Genomic DNA, 16,764 nt, shown 5'->3' on the forward strand with positions numbered 1-16,764 from the left:
TACCAAAAATTGGGGCTCATCATCACCCCCCAGCTAAAATATTTTCTCATCCTTGAGAAACTAGTCCAACTCTTCATCCTTCATTGCCTTTACTGCTACCCTTACATCCCAAGCCTCTGTAGTAGTGTCCTCCTTGCTGATATGAAACCCAGCCCTTCTGTTTACCTCTTCCCACTGTTCATTATCATCTGTCTCTGTGCTGCCTTCCATCAATCCTAGCAGCAGTGGTGGGCTGAGTTTAAGGCCAATCCAGCTGGCCTGGAGGTTTTGCATGGATTTCTTATAGAGGGCTACCCGTACTAGAGCTTCCCTCATCCGAGTTGGGGTATGGTACTCTTGGATTTTCAGACTGTGTGCCAATGTATTCCATCTGCGTGTGCATGCTTGGACAACGTTGTCTCCTAACAGTCTCTCCATGTCCTCAAAATGAGATATGGCTTGGGCCTGTTGATCCATATATCTTAATGAAGCTTGAGGGTCAGTGGACAAATGTTGGTGTGCCGAGATTAGTGCAACTGGATCCCCCGGTTCTGGTCTGATGAGCAATGGCTCGTTCAGCTCTCGGTTCATGATTTCTTTGGCTTCTGCTGCTCTTTTGTCCTCATGGTTCAGCCATGAGGCAAATGCCAATAATTGCATATCTGCCAAGGCCGTATTGGGATCCCATGAAACTACATTAGGCAGGGCCAGATTATGGAGGTAGAACTCCGCTAATTTAGCCCTATCCTCTGATGAGCTAGTACTGCAAACTTCAGTGAATTGTTGCGGGTCTTGGAGCTGAGAGATACCTCTTTGCACCAAGGTATTGATTTGGAATTGCAGCCATTGGTCTTTCAAGTACAAGCCATAGGATTTGGTTGGCTGTCTGCATTGGATAGCATCCATGGCCCAGCTGGCCATGCAGGCCAATTGTGCCTCTTTCTGCTGCAGTTGTTCTCTGAGAGCTTGCACCTCAATTTGTGCTTACTGTTCTGCTTCCTGTAGAAGTGTGGTTGGCTCCCCAAGACTGGTGTTTAGTTCCTTTTTGCCTTGCTATTCCTCTGTGGTGTCCTTGGAGGATGTACCTGTCCCTACCCTCAGCTCCTGTAGCTGCAATCTCAGCTTCTGGTTTTCTTCCTGTAGGAACACGCGTTGGCAATTTGCCATGTGTTTGGCCATGGACAATTCACTTATGGCCTCCTTGAGCTACTCCTGTAAGGGACCTATGTCTGCCACACCCTTTGACTTGGCTATTTTCATCCACGTGTGTGTACGAACTCTTTCTTCCTCTAATGCAAAAAACAGTGGCACAGAAAATTTCTGAGGTATAATCTTGCCAGCCTCTAAAAAGTTGTAATAGGAACTCAGACTTGGCTGAGGGCTGGGCTCTGGTACATGCTCTTTCTCCACTTCCTTTGGTGGCTCTACTTCACCCTCCCTTGGTGGTGATAAGGGTGCTTCTCCTTCCATTCTCTTAGTTTCTTTAAACCTGGCTAAGGTTTCCTGTAGAGCATTTTTAGCATCCTGTAGCCAAGATTTTTCAGTCAATTGGTCTAACTTTCCTTGCCACGTAGTTTTCTTCGGGCTTCCCCTCTCATAGGTGACTGATATCCTCGAGGGGGACCTTTCCTTGGGCGAAGTGGGGGCATCTTCAATGATGATCGGGGTGCTGGACGGAGGCTGTGGCTTGCCCGTCTTTATTCTCACACTTCTTCGAGCTTTAAAATATAGAGGGGTCTCCCTCTTTCTCTTCTCCTTTGGCTTAGGAGGTGTGCTGAGGGCGGCCAGCACAGCCGCTGCCTCCTTTTCACGAATGTCAGCTTTCTTCTCCTTGGGTTTCACTTTTTCGGGGCTTCCTGTAGAAGACCCTGTTTTAGTCAATTTCGGGCTTCCTATAGAAGACCCTTTTTCAGTTAATTTCGGGCTTCCTGTAGAAGCCGGTTTCGGCTTTCCTGTAGAAATAGGTGTCACCGCCTTGGTTTGCTTTGCTGCATGAGGTTTGCTTTTTAACTTGGTTGCGGTCGCTGTCGAGGCACTTTTGCTGATGTGGACCTTCTCAGACTTGTCCACTCTGCCTTGCAACCTTTTCTCTCTTGCTGTCAAGATGGGTGTGTCATCTTTCTCCTTGTCACCCTTTTTCTCTTGTTTCTTCTCTTGCTTTTTCTTTTCCTCTGTGGTCGGGGTCTTTTGGCCTTTTCTTTCTTCACTGCGGGCACTGACTCTTTCTCCTCACTGCTAGATGAACCGAGCTCTTCGGTTAGCATCTTTATGTCCCCGTCCTTTGTCAAATTTCTGAAGGTTTCCCATGAGAGAGGAACCTTGTATGTGTGGAGCGCATCCTCCACGAGGAGTTTGATCAGTCCATGGTGGGCTACCTAGTCTGGTGTGCCTTCTTTCAACTTGGTTGCACACTCAATCAGAGACTGTAGTAGAAAGTAAGGGAGACTGAGTTTGTTTTCTACAGGTAGATCCATCTAGTGCCGTAATTCAGTGAGTAACTAAAAATGATACCCGTATACAATGCTAAAACGACCTTCGCAGGTGATGTACTTCATAATTTGCAGGCTAACTTCATTCCACGGTGGCAGTAAACTGGTTCTACGAACCCCATTTTTGTCTTCTGAGAATTCCTCCTCTGGTGGAAAGAATTCTTTCTTAGCTTGTTGGCCCAATTTCCTTTCTTCTTTATCCCATGGTAATCCCATTTGGAGCTCCGTAACTCGGCTGATGAATTGTGGGGTGAGTTTTAGGCTTAAACCGCTGAAGTTAACGGTGGACAACGTTTTAGATTTCGGCCTCAGAGCTTGCAAAAACTCTTCTGCCACTTCGTCGTCATAGCCCTGCAATTTGTCACAGAAGGATATCCATTGTGCTCGTGTGAAGAGCTCCACCACCTCAGGATTTTCTCTTAACTTCGTTGAATCAGTGGGTTCCCTTCTGATGAACCCACCCGACATGGCGAAAAACTGCTGCGTTAGCTGGAGGTGGCAAATGCGGAAGAAATTTGGTCTACTGGGACAGAGCGTAGGATTACGCCTCTGTCATGCACATAATTCACAAAGCTTATCCCCTAAGAACCTTTAACACAGCTAATTACACTGACATCCTATAGGATGACAGTTCATGCATGACAGACAACAATTGCAACAATTTTCTACGACCAGACTGTAGACGACGATTCTGCCACCCTCAAAAACCAATTGCATGGGGAGTTCAGGCTTACCTTTTTAATCCGCCACCTTTTGACGTGAGGAACCCGACTTCTTGTAGAAACAGCTTTCCTGTAGGAGCAGCGCGCGATTTCCGGGGGATACTGCAGTGGGTCTGCGCTCTTGGTGTTGCTTCATAGGCGTTCTGATGGCCAAAGACTCGGAGTATCGAGCTGCAGAGGGATCCAGATGATCACTCGAGTCTCAAACGGTGAATGATAAATGCATGGGGTGGCAATCTAGCCGATTAGATTTGAATCGGCGGAATTCGTGGCACGGGGGTGAGTTGTCCCTGCCGGACCGTTGGACGACGTCATCCCATCATTTGCCTGCGAGTTCCCTTACTGCCGCATCATTCCCCGCATATCCGCCGTCGTCTCTTCTGTTAAACTCGTCTTTTTCGATGGGATTGCTCTCATGTGTGTACTGCCCGTTTCTTTTGCCACGACCGCCACCCAAACATACGACTAGACCATTAACTGATCGATGTGGCCATTCGAATGGCCATACAACCGCTCAACCCATTCACTTCACACTTGCAAACATTTTCAAAGTAAAATTCATGCAATTCGACGGAAGAAAGGGTCGAGACACTTACCTGTGCGGCCACAACACGATTTTTCGGTTCTTGGACGATGATGAGTGAATTTATTTGCTGCTGGAGGATTTGCACAGGCCCGGAGGTTCATATTCACAGGCCGCTGACGATGGATTTGATGCTTCGGCTGCATGCGCCCGTGTTTTCATTGTATATGGCAAGCGCTGTGAATGGTGTGCACTCTAGCGGGCTTAACTGTTACGGGACTCCTACAGGATGTCCTGTAATAGTTTTTTCCTCCTCGGGTGCATGCTGCACGACAAAGGAAATGGCCCCACGATCACGCTCACAGAGCTCATGGATGGCTGGGATGGATATGGTATGACATCTCAGCGTTTTTCCATCTCAAAAATTGCTTTTCTCTTGATAACTCAATAATCTGCTTTGATGGTGCAGGTAACTTCATTGCATGTCGACAGGGATGGTAGAAAGAGGTGACAGCAGTGTATAAGGGTGCCAACAGTAGCTTGCATGCGTCCAAACCGACCCTTGGTCGTTAGATCTCCTCATAAAATGAATTATGGGCCGTCCCAAACTTCTACAGGAAGTTTCCTGTAGAAATACAGAACTTCCTGTAGAAAGTTTGTGTTTCCTGTAGAAAGTATGCACCTTCCTGTAGAAAGTCTGCATCTTCCTGTAGAAGACTCAAGCCATGATGAAATTGTGCACATACCTTGGAGAAAGTGAGCATTCTTGGAGGAGCTGCTGGTAAGGTCTCCTGGCAGCATGATAAGGATCTTTGGCTTTGCATTAAAAGACCTCCTCTCCTTCATAGAACACCTGCAACCTGCATGCATTTTCACATTATAAACTTGCTGTCCCTATCTTTTTGCTTATTGTCTTCTTTTCTCTTTTCTCTTTTCTTTTTTCCTCTTTTTTTTTTTTTTTTGAAAAATAGCAGGGGCGCCTCAATGAGGTTTTCACCCTTGCCATCTGCCTTAAGCGCCTTAGAGAGGTTTTCACTCAAGGATCTTTTTCAAATCTTTTTTTTTTTGAAAGACAATAGGGGCACCTCAATGAGGTTTTCACCCCTACCACCTGCCTTGGGAGCCTCTGAAAGGTTTTCACCCAAGGATCTTTATTATTTATTATTATTATTATTATTATTTTTAGATCTTTCAGGGTATGCCCAAAGCAGAGGCAGAACCCTTCTCTATGACCAACACTGATTTCTCCATAGTTTTGATGAACTCTTGTCTTGAGAGAGGTTTCTTGTAGATCTTCAATCGATGCCCATTGACAAGCATGGGGATGGCTTCCTCATCAATGGTTCGAATAAGAACAGATCCATTGTCATGGCATTTTTCCACCGCATATGGTCCTAGCCATCTGGTTCTCAGCTTCCCCTTGAAATCTTTGTACCTGGAGTCATACAACAAGGCCCAATCTCCCAGCTAGAATTGCTTGTCATGGAGGTGTTGGTCATGCCACACCTTTCTCTGAAGTTGAACCACTTCTGAGTGAAGGAGGGCCTACATCCGGTTCTCGTCCAGTCCATTCAGCTGCAATAACCTTTCTTGTTGTGCATGGCTGAGATCTAGATCTAGCTGAGCTTCCATCCTCAAAGTGTTGTATTCAAACTCAATGGACAACAAAGCTTTCTTCCCATAGACCATCTCATAAGGTGTGAAGCCGGTGGTGGTCTTCCAGGTGGTGTTGTAAGCCCATGTGGCCTCAACCAGGTGATCTGCCCAATCTTTCCTACTGCTTCTCACCACCTTAGTCAAAATCCCTTCCAATGCGCTGTTGGTGACTTCCACTTGCCCATTTGCCTGTGGATGATAGAGGGTGGAAGTCCTATGCTTGATTTTGTGGTGAGCTAGCAGGTCTTCAATCAAGTTGGATGTGAACTGGCTCCCTTGATCGGTGACCAGCTCTCTTGGGTAGCCAAATTTGTAGAAGATGTTTTCTCTTAAGAACTCGGCCACCTTGTCTTCTGTTGCTGCCTTGATTGCTTTAGTCTCTGCCCACTTTGTCAGGTAGTCAGTGCACACAATGATGTAAGACCTTTGCCTCGAAGGAGGGTTGATTGGACCCACAAAATCCATACCCCACTTCTCAAATGGCTCAAGAGTCACTTGAGGTTTGAGAGGCATCTCATCCCTTGGAGTTGGTTTCCCCATTCTTTGGCATCGGTCACATTGGCTGATATATATTCTAGCATCTTGATGAAGTGTGGGCCAATAGTAGCCTGCCTGCAGGATTTTGAAGGCAGTCCTCTTTGCTGCAAAATGTCCTCCATAAGGCCCATCATGACAGGTGAGGAGGATATCAAAGACTTCCTCCTCCCTTACACAATGCCTTAAGATCTGATCAGGGCCAAGCTTGAACAGATTGCCCCCGATCCAAGTAAATGAGGCACTTTTTCTGATGATTCTGCTCTTCTCTCTTGAAGATAGGTGCGGAGGGAACTGTGTTGAAACAAGGTAGTTTGTTATATCAGCAAACCATGGAGAGAGTACTGAGATAGAAAACAGATGTTCATCGGGCATCTGGTCATCCACTGTTCCATCCTCATCTGCAGACAAATCCAATCTAGATAAAAAGTCAACAACAACATTTTCTTTACCTGGTTTGTCAACAATGGTCAAATCAAACTGCTGCAACAAAAGTAACCATCTAATAATACGAGCATTCACATCTGGTTTATTCATTAAATATCTAATTGCAGCATGATCCGTATGTACAAAGGTTTGATAGCTAGTGATATAATGTCGGAACTTGTTCAGTGCATGGACCACAACCAAGAATTCTTTCTCGGTTACAGTGTAATTCAGTTCGGCTTTGGACAAGTTTTTGCTAACAAAGTAAATGGCATATGGAAGTTTTTGTTCAACTTGTCCTAAAGCTGCCCCTATGGCTTTGTTTGAGGCATCAGTGTGGATGTGGAAAGGTAGGGCCCAGTTTGGAACTCTCAAGATTGGGGCTGACACCAACTTGTCCTTTAATTCATTCAAAGCCCTCTGACAATCGTCAGTCCATGTAAACTCCACATCTTTTGCCAACAGACCAAACAATGGCAAGGCTAGCTTGCTGAAGTCTTTAATGAATCTCTGGTAATACCCTGCTAACCCTAAGAAACTCCGGACATCCCTTACCTTTTGGGGAGGTGAAACCTTCTTGATGAGAGCAATTTTGTTAGGATCCACTTGTAACCTTTGGCAAGAAATGGTATGGCCCAGCACGGTCCCTTCAGTCATCAGGAATTCACATTTTTCAGGACTAAGGGATAGGTTCATCTCAATGCATTTGGTCAGGACCTTTCCCAGATTGGACAATGCTTCCTGGAAGTTGGACCCATAAGGAGTGAAGTCATCCATATAGATTTCCACCGCATCATGGACCAACTCCGAGAAGATGCTCAAGACAGCTCTCTAGAAGGTAGCAGGAGCATTGCATAGCCCAAAGGGAAGAACTCGGTAGGCAAAGGTACCCGAAGGACAAGTGAAGGTGGTCTTATCTTGGTCTTTCGGGCTGATTTGGATTTGGTTTTACCTGCTAAACCCATCCAGGAAAGAGAAGAACTTCTTTCCTGCCAGTCCATCCAACACTTGATCTATGAAAGGTAGAGGGAAATGGTCTTTCTTGGTAGCTTTGTTCAGTTCTCGGTAGTCCACACAGATTCTCCACTTCCCATTTTTCTTGGGAACCAACACCAGAGGGGACACTCATTCACTATCTGAGATGGGGTAAATGAATCCGGCATCCAACAATTTTTGCAATTCTTCCTTGACAATGTCCTTAAGGGCTGGATTCATTCTCCTCTGAGGTTGCCTTACCGGTTTACAACCCTCTTTGATGTATATGTGATGGGTACAGACCGAGGGATGGACTCCTTTCATCTCCTTATAGCTCCAAGCAAAAGCATCTAGGTGACTAGCCGACAGGCTACACAGCTCCTTTTCCTGGGAAGGAGATAGGGAGGAGCTGATCTTTAACGTTCTCTCAGGGTCGAACTCCACATTCTTGACTCTGGGAGTGACAGGGTTGGTGGCACAAAGGTCCACTAAGGTGCTGGCTTGGGCGTGCTCCACCAATTTATCTAAGGATAGTGCACTGGAAGGTGGATTCTGGATCAAAGTCTCAATCAAGTCATCCTCGGTTGGGGGGTCTCTTCTAGTGGTATCTAGGGTGCACAAAGGTACTGAGTACACCTCATCCTCTTCTCCTTCCTCCAACCACAGTGGTAAGTCATGCTCTAAGGAGGGTTGGGCAGGAGGGTATAGGACTAGCTGCTTGGACATAGGACCGTTTTTGATGGTCATGTTTCCTGCAGGGCAACTTATGCAAGCATCTGCAGTGGCTAACCAAGGCCTTCCCAAAATAAGAGGATATCCAGTAAGCTTTGCCTTGGGTTGCAGAACCAAGAAGTCTGCAGGGTATTCCCAAGAGTCGACAGAGACCAAGACATCCTCCACAATCCCTTCGAGAGTCACGGTGGAGCGATCTGCTAGTTGCAGGACTGTCGAGGTCTTCCTCAAGGAACCCTGAAGATTGAGTTTGATCATGGTATCCCTGGTCATCACATTAATGGCAGCCCCCAAATCAATCAAGGTGTGAGGTATGATGGTGCCATTGATGTGGACATCTACTACAGGACTCCCAGGATCTAGGTACTTTGGGCAGATGACTTGTCCTAACGTAAGGTCGGACAGTTGTCCTAAGACATTGATGGTTCAAGCATCTCTCTTTCGCCTGCCTGGGTGTTTAAAACACTTTTCCTTAACCAGTTTGTTGTATATTGGCACATCCTTGATGGCTTGGAGAAGTGGTATTTTCACACACAACTGCTTGAGCTCTCCCAGCAGCTCATCCTCCTCTGGGTTGGGTTGTGTGATGGCTGTTAGTCTCTCAAGAAAGGGTGGAATAACCTTTGGTTCACTTTCATGTTTTTCCTCCTCGTCCTTTGGGGGAGGATCTTGGCGATCCGGAAGAGTCTTTCCAGATCGAAGATTGATCTCCTGGATCTCCACATCATAGGTAGGGCATGATGTTTCCCCAGTGTATACCTACTGGGCTTGTCTATTGTTGGGGTTCGGGTTCGGTTGAGCAGGCATTTGAGGTTGCCTTGGAGGAGCAGGAGGTAATGGTTGAGGTTGAACTGGTGGTGGAGGCAAAATGGTGGGAGGAGCGTTGTACTGGGGCCTCCACCCCGACTGTAGTGCATTCCACTGAAGCTGTGGCTGGGCATGTGAATGATATGAATGAGTAGTGGGTTGAGTAGGGTACTGAGGTGGATAAGACCATGGAGGAGGCATAGACCAGGAAGGATGAGCAGGGGGACCCCAGGAAGGCATAGGAGTCGATTGGTTGGGGCTGAAATAAGCTTGAGGTGCCCCTTGCATCCCCTGCTGGTAAGGTCTAGGTCCTTGTGGCCTCCTTTGGTTGAGGAAATAGAGAGGTTCAGTGGGAGCTTCTGTCCCTTGGTACATAGCTTTAAGTCCGGGCAAGGTTGGGCATTGATTTGTGGGATGGTCCTCCTCACAAACGAAGCACACTTCGACCGAATGCAATGGGCATTCATTCTTAGGGTGTCTCCTTGTACATCTAGGGCAGAAGATAGCCAAGGCCCTCTCAGCTTCTTCCTTCTTCTGTTGGATCCTGAATGTGTCCAGTTGCATGGCGATGGTCTGTCTCACCTCACTCTTAAGATCTTCTAATTGATTTGCAAACTCATGCTTGGAGAAAGGAATACCAGCTGAGAGAAGGTTTCCTCTACCTTGTTTGCGGGCTGCCCTAGAGTGGTTCCTGAACACAGTCTTGATGTCCTCATAAGGCAGTTGGTAAATATCTCCCCCAGCTAACATGTGAAGGGTATCTAAAAGGTCTTCAGGGACTCCTCGGAGCAGGACCAACTTGAGGGATTCAGGGTCAAGTGTGCACCTGGCCCGCTTATAGCTAAGTTGGAACCTCTCCTCATAATCCTCTAAGGACTCATCATTTCCCATGGCCATCCGAAAGATTTCTCCCTTGGTTTCCTTGGACCTACAGTAGTCCCGGTACTTGGTATTGAAAGCTTGCTGCATCTGAGCCCAAGTGGTGATACTATTCCCAGGTAAGCCCATGAACCAGTGTAATGTTGCATCCTTAAGAGTGGAAGGGAAGAGTTTCAGCTTCTGCTCATCTTCAGTATAGTCATAGGTTCTACAAAGGACAAAAAACTCAAACAGGAAGGTATCAGGATCTTCAGTAGTCAGTCCATGGAAGTGAGGCAGAGCAGAGGGGCTAATGTTTTTCATTTTCATGTCTCCATTGGTTTCTTGGATGGGGAAGGCACCTTCTATTCTCTCATCTTCTCCTCTATTGTCAGCCATAGCTTCAGATGGGATGGTCTCTAATTCTTCTTCTGGTATAGGATCTTCGTATATCTCAGGAGGTTCACCTATAGGTTCTTCTGGATCACTGTCACCGAAGAAGAGAGAAGGGTGACTCAGTGATGTGGTGGGGGTGTTGGGTAGGAACTTGCCTGTTTTATCTCGATTCCTACGAGGCATGAAATGGAAAGACTTTTTGATTGCTTTTGTTTTTTCTTTGGTACCTGCAAAACTGAAACAGATTGATCTACAACTAACTATCTTGCTGAAATACAAATGCAGAATTGAAATGAAAGCAAGAAAGGACTAATCTACTTTGCTCAAATGGAATTGCAGGAATGGAAATGCTAGTCTACGCTTGCAGAATTGAAATGCTAATCTATGCTTGCAAAATTGGAATTGCGGAATTGAAATGCTAATCTATGAAAGCAGGAAATGTCTATGCTACTTTTGCAGCATGGAAATGAAATAAACTACTTGGCAGAAGGCGAGAGTAGGAAAATAGAAGAAAAGCAACAATTACTAATACTCTGACGCTTCCCCGGCAACGGTGCCAAAAAGATGGTGGGCTCCAGTATTGTAGCAATAATGCTACAACTCCTGGAGCTTCCTTCTCTAATTTTTATCAACCCAGTAGTTCGTAACAAACTTGGAAGCGACGGTGCTGTATGCACAAGTACTAGCTCTTGTCGTAGCTGTCACTTGGTCAACTGGCACAAGTCCGCTAGGGCTCAAGCCAACTTCTATATGTTCTCAGAAGAAGCTTTCTAAATGATGAATGAAGGCTATCTCAAAGGAAATTAACCTACTTTGCAAGAATGAACTGAAAGCCAACCAAACATGGAAACCTTAGTAAACCCTAATCTGACTAGCTTAATCCTTATGATGCAATGGTGGGAATGCAACTTCTAGAAATGATGCCATTACTTCTAATGAGATGAGATGCATGAATTTAAGCTACTTCCATTGAAGAGAACACGTTTTTGTATTTTTGCTCAAGTGGGTGGAGTTATTATGATTGTGCTTCTTACTGGGTCTTGACTGTGAAGGGGTAGTTCAAAGGGGAGGAAGGCTTGGGAAAGGTCAGGAGGACTCTGAGAGGTTCCAGGGGATCCCTCACATCATTCCACAGAAGTCCACAACGTTCAGGTGCTTGGCAACCGTGTTTGCAGGCTTCTACAGGATGTCTGCAGGGGATCCTATAGGAAGCTCGGGATTTCTACAGGAAGTCTGCTAACTTCTACAGGATGTTCTGCAGTCGGAGTTTTGGGTGATGGAGGAGTGAAGGAGCTGTATGGGTGGATAGGTAAGATGAAAGGGGAGCTTGAGATGGCCTATGGACAGAGAGATGAGATGGGGAAGGTGTGTGTAAAGCTGGCTGGTCTAGAGGGGGGTAGTAGTAGTGGAAGGTCAAAAAGATTGAGCAACGTGGACAGTAGGAGGGTTGGAAGGAAAATGAGCTGAACAGAGGATGAGTAGGTGGCTTAGGCACGGTTCAGAAGGATAAGAACACGATGAAGTGGTGTTGCACAGTGTAAATGAAACAAATCACCCTTATCTTGCATGTAATATGAAAGTTCACCAACCTATTCTAACTGTTTTATTAGGAATCAAAGAACAACAATGTAAGCTGAAGGAAAACCGTGCATGATGCTGAACCAAAGAGTCATTACTCAAGATATAATCGTATGGACAATTCTTCAACCGAAAACATTACAACAATACTTGCATGCATATGTTAAAACAATGTTTTTGGCAGTTGGCACGGTCTACACTTCCGGTCCCCAAACAGAGGTGAAAGTGAGCATGCATTCAACCTTTCTTGAACTCAACGTAACTTCAATCTCCCTACGCTAATTCTGAACTACTGAAACAACTGCATTCATGAAACTAACCTACATAACCAAACCGAAACAGTCAACTCAGCAAACTGTGTTTTCCAAGTGCATGTAAAGGAAAGAAATGCAATGATAAAAGAAAGACAAGTAACAATACAAAGAAAAGGAGGTATATTGCTCTCAGGTTGGGCCCTAACCTGAGAGCTATAGCTCCTCTAAGAACTCAGAATTGAATCCAAATCTGCCTGCCTTTTATTAAAAGATCATAATCATGAGTCTAACAACATGCCAAAATTGGCTTACAAAGAGCAAAAACAGAGCTACAACTCGTGATTCGAAATCTACAACAAAAGTTCAAGAGTCTCCTCGAAGGCTACTGTTATAGACATTTTTGTGCCTTACAGCATAGAGCATGAAATGTCAATAATCTAAGGGATCCAAAGTCCCTAAACATGTTGTTCTTACCCTTAGAGGAACAAGGTCAGCAAACCACAGCACTGCAAATCAGTTCTCCACTGAAAAACACTCAAAAACAGGTCAATTTTGGATCAAAGCAGCTGCTCCAAAGGCTACCTGCGCTGCATAGCAAGTGCAACAAAGGCTACCTGCGCTGCATCGCAAGTGCAACAAAGGCTACCTGCGCTGGGCGTACTTTGACATGTGGAGGAATCTTTTTCTCAATGTGCCAGTGCCCAGGAAGCTTCCAAAAAGACACTTGATCAAAAGATTCGCCTAATGATGAGTTAAGAGCTTCTAAAACTCCAAGTGGAAGGTAGAAACTCCGAGTGAAGAACTGAAGAACAACTGGAGTTGAAGAGGACAACAAGTCACACATCAAGCTGACTTATCTTCACTCCAAAACTCTATATAAGGATCTCATCCCATGGGATCTGGGGGGGCGGAATTCAGTGCAAAGAATCGCTGTTGGTTTGCAGTTGAGAGTATTGGGTGATTGCTTGAGGGAGGTGAAGAAGAGATTTCTCTCCGTCGGGAAGGTGATGCTGGATTGGACCTCTCATGGTTGTATCACCGCCTGAACCTTACTTCCATATATTAATAAAGCATTTGAGGTTCTTCTATTCGCATGTGTTTCAATGGTGAATTGTCTTACTTGCGTCTTTGATTTATGCTAATCCTTGAATCATTTATGAATGCATGCTTCTTGTAGTTTCCTTTTCTTGTCTTATTTGCAGGATCTCGTGTAGTTGGGCCCGTGAAAAGACTTGGAGCTGGGAACAAGAGGCAAACAAAGGATATTGGATCGACCATTTGCGCAAGACATCGATAAGTGGATCTCTCCCTTCTATCTCTTGCATGTCAGAAAGAAGAAACTTTAGATAGCTTTGCTTTCAGTTGTTGCTAAGGAACTGTCACCCTTAGAGTGGGTTAGGGTCATTCCGAGTTGGATACTTTCCCCCCCAACAGACTGGCGACTCCACTGGGGATCGTGTCTTGTTGGTAGCTTGTGTTTCTTGCTATTCATTTCTTGAACAAAGAGAGTACCGAATCGAACTGCATTCGAGTCCTTCGAATGTAAAGTAGAGGGCAGCTACTCTAGCCCAGTGCTGGGCATGTTTATGATGTGAAGAGCTGATCCACAAGGACTCTTTTTAGCTCTTTGTGATAGTGTTCATCTTCCTTTAATCATCCTCTAGTGTATACTTGACTGATAGCCTCTGATTTGGCCAAAAACCGTTGATTTTTGAGCAAACTGTGAGCCGGAATCTGAGAGAGACGAGAGTTGTCTCATCAGTGCAGCTGCAACAAAGGCTACCTGCACTGCAACACAGGTCCCAAAGGGGCTACCTACGCTGCATCGCAGATTGACAGTGCAGCACCTGCGCTGATCTAGTCTTGCCTTGTGCAGCTGGGATTCCCCACTGTCTGTTGCCCAGTTTTCAGTATTGTTTTTGCAGCCTGTTTTCAACCTGTATACCCAGCTGAAACCACTTCTCTTTGCCTTCATTCCTCCTCAGTTGTATGAAGAAACCGTGATTGTTCTTATTGTATTTCTTGCTGTCATTCACAGTTTCCCATAGCGAAAGTAAACTAGTCTTGCTATGACCTCTTGGATCTAGACCTATGAGAAAGTGTCGTTGTGAGTCTAAGAGCTAGTTTATTGCTGTTCATAGCTGCTTGAGCATTTGCTTTCCTTATATGGTTCGAATTTCAGTATTTCTTGTGTTGAAACGAGTGAATCTTAAGGTGTTCTTTTGATTATTGGACAAAACTTGTTTGCTTACGCTTGAAATCGAATTCGAAATTATACAACAGCTTTCTTTTTGTCATACACCAACATTAAGAGAGAAGAAAAGAAATACTTGCATTGTGCATGTGCATTTTGACAGTTTGCATGTCGATTTAGGAAAAGTGCATCAGTGTGTGCTCTATGATCTGTTTGAAAAGATGATGTCTTTCTTTTCCTTCAGTAGTTAAGGTTTTCATAAGTTGAAAGAATTGAAAAAGCTTTCTTATCATTCTTAGACTGCATTTAGGAGTTGTATCATACATCACGTGGTGATCCATAAAGGCAAACTGCTAAGCAAGATCAACCTAAAAAGAAATGAATTTATCTAACAACGCTTTGAAACATAACGAAACACAGTAGAGGTCTAGGTAGAGACGTGAACCGACGTCATTAAACATAGTGACTGTCGATATCTACGAAGGTGGGTGATTCCTCCTGAGGGACGATAGCACTAATACGGACTTGTGCCCCCGCGTACCGTCGCGTATATTGGGGGACCTCTATAGGAACAAAGCCTTTATCCATAGGAAGCCGTGTCGGCCGCCCTACTGATCGCGATGCAATGAACACAGCATTCACGAAGACCGACCACTCGTACCGTAAAACGTATTCTGTGGTTTCGCGAAAGGTTTGGCACACCCTCTGCCTAGAACTCCAGAGTAGTTTCTTTTTGCCTTTTTCAAACTCTATAACTGAAAAAGTCCATCCGAGCATTTGTCACTTCGGGCTCGTTAATACATCGAAGGAGACTAGAGTCATCTTTAGCTTTTTCTCGACTCTTAAAAAGTGAAAAAGCAAGTTGTGTCTAAAAGCGTCGTCATAATAAAATTCATTTTAAACGGAACATAATCACCTCCTATTCGTGCGTTGATCTTCGAAGTCAGTCTTTTGGCATCGTAAGTTCTTGTAGAATCGCTAAGAAATCTTTTGGATAGACTAGATATGTCTGAACAACCGTCGACATCTAGGACTGTGTCGTCTGACACAGCAGCAGCAGAACCTCCTGCTGCTACTCCAACGATGTTCGCTGGTATACCATCTGTCCCGGAAAATTGTCAACAACAAGCCGGAGTCCAATCAGGGACGACAATATGGTTAGTTCCTATTTCTTCATCCGGATTATCATCTGGTACTTCTTATGTTGAAACTCAACAAATTGATCCAATGTGTCTTCAAAGGCCAATTTACCCTTTAAGTACTGGATTTCCACCATGTGGAGGGCAGTATGCTCTTTCATTGTTCCCTCCTAGAGAACAACCATATGAGAGTTTACAACAAGGATCAGGTCAAACTGGAATTACATCCAGCGGTTGGGTACCAATACTGCCTCAACGATCAGGAGTTGCACATTCAATGCAACCAGTACACCCTGTGTCGAATATTCCCACCACACCTGCTATGGCGAATGCGTCGCAAGTACAAGCGCTACCTGTTGTAATACAACAACCTCTTATCTCAGCAGCTCAATCACAATCTCAGGGTAGTGCCTCCTTATCTGGAGCGACTCAGGCTCAAACAAGTATTGTGACTCCTCATCTTGGTCAATCATCCAGTATTGGTCAACAGCAAATGGTCCAACAACCAGAGCTGGTTCAATCTCAACAGCCGCCATTCCAGCAATCATATCAAGGACCTGAGCAACAAGTCTTTGTAAGTAATGGGAAACCATGCTATAATGATTATGCCCATCAACTTTGTCAAAGTTGTCAGCATTATGCTGGTCTGCAAAGACCCATTGCTCAGGCGATACCATCTTATCCTGGATATGCTTCGCCTAACCTGAACCAACAGTTGCCCTTTGTAGCAACTCTAGAATTGCCAGATCTAAACCGACTGACAAATGATCCAATTGCTTATGCCCCTTGGTGGCCAGCGATTCCGCATAAACTTCCATCGGACATTCCTAAATTCAATGGAAATCCAGGTGAAGACTCGTCGAATCACGTCATGACTTTTCATCTGTGGTGTTCATCGAACACTCTAAACGATGATTCGATAAGACTTCGCCTCTTCTAGAGGACATTGACAGGTCCAGCGGCTAAATGGTACATTGAATTGCCAAGAGCCTCTTTCGACAATTTCAGCTCCTTGGCCACGACTTTCTTAACCCATTTTCAATTACTGATAAGGTATGAAACGGGAACAGAACTCCTTACCAACTTCAAACAGGCAACGACCACTCACATATCTGATCATATACATGAGTGGCGACGTCGTCGTAGGATGGTGAAAACTTACGTTCCCGATCAGCTGTTAGCTGAATGGTTTATAAAGTCGTTACTTCCGGCTATAACGGAAGATGTGGCCAAGGGGGGAGTCGTAACAGAGGAGCAGGTCATTGCTCGTGCTCAATATCTGGACTTAGTATATACTCAGTCTGCCACGCTCTACGACAAAATACCTGACGCCCCCAGACCTGAACTTTCAATTCCTCCCCCTCCTAAATCGAATATTGACTCTCACGCCAGTAATGGCGTGACTGGCAAACGCAAAATTTCTAGTCAAAATGCAAATGAGGAACTTCTTGCCTCAGAAGTAAATGCCATGTCGACCGACAAGGGCAAACAGCTGAAGCTAC

This window comes from Pinus tabuliformis, chromosome 7 (genome assembly GCF_031772625.1).
Source record: "Pinus tabuliformis cultivar Carrire ecotype Pingquan chromosome 7, CPIR1, whole genome shotgun sequence".
Lineage (NCBI taxonomy): Eukaryota > Viridiplantae > Streptophyta > Pinopsida > Pinales > Pinaceae > Pinus > Pinus tabuliformis.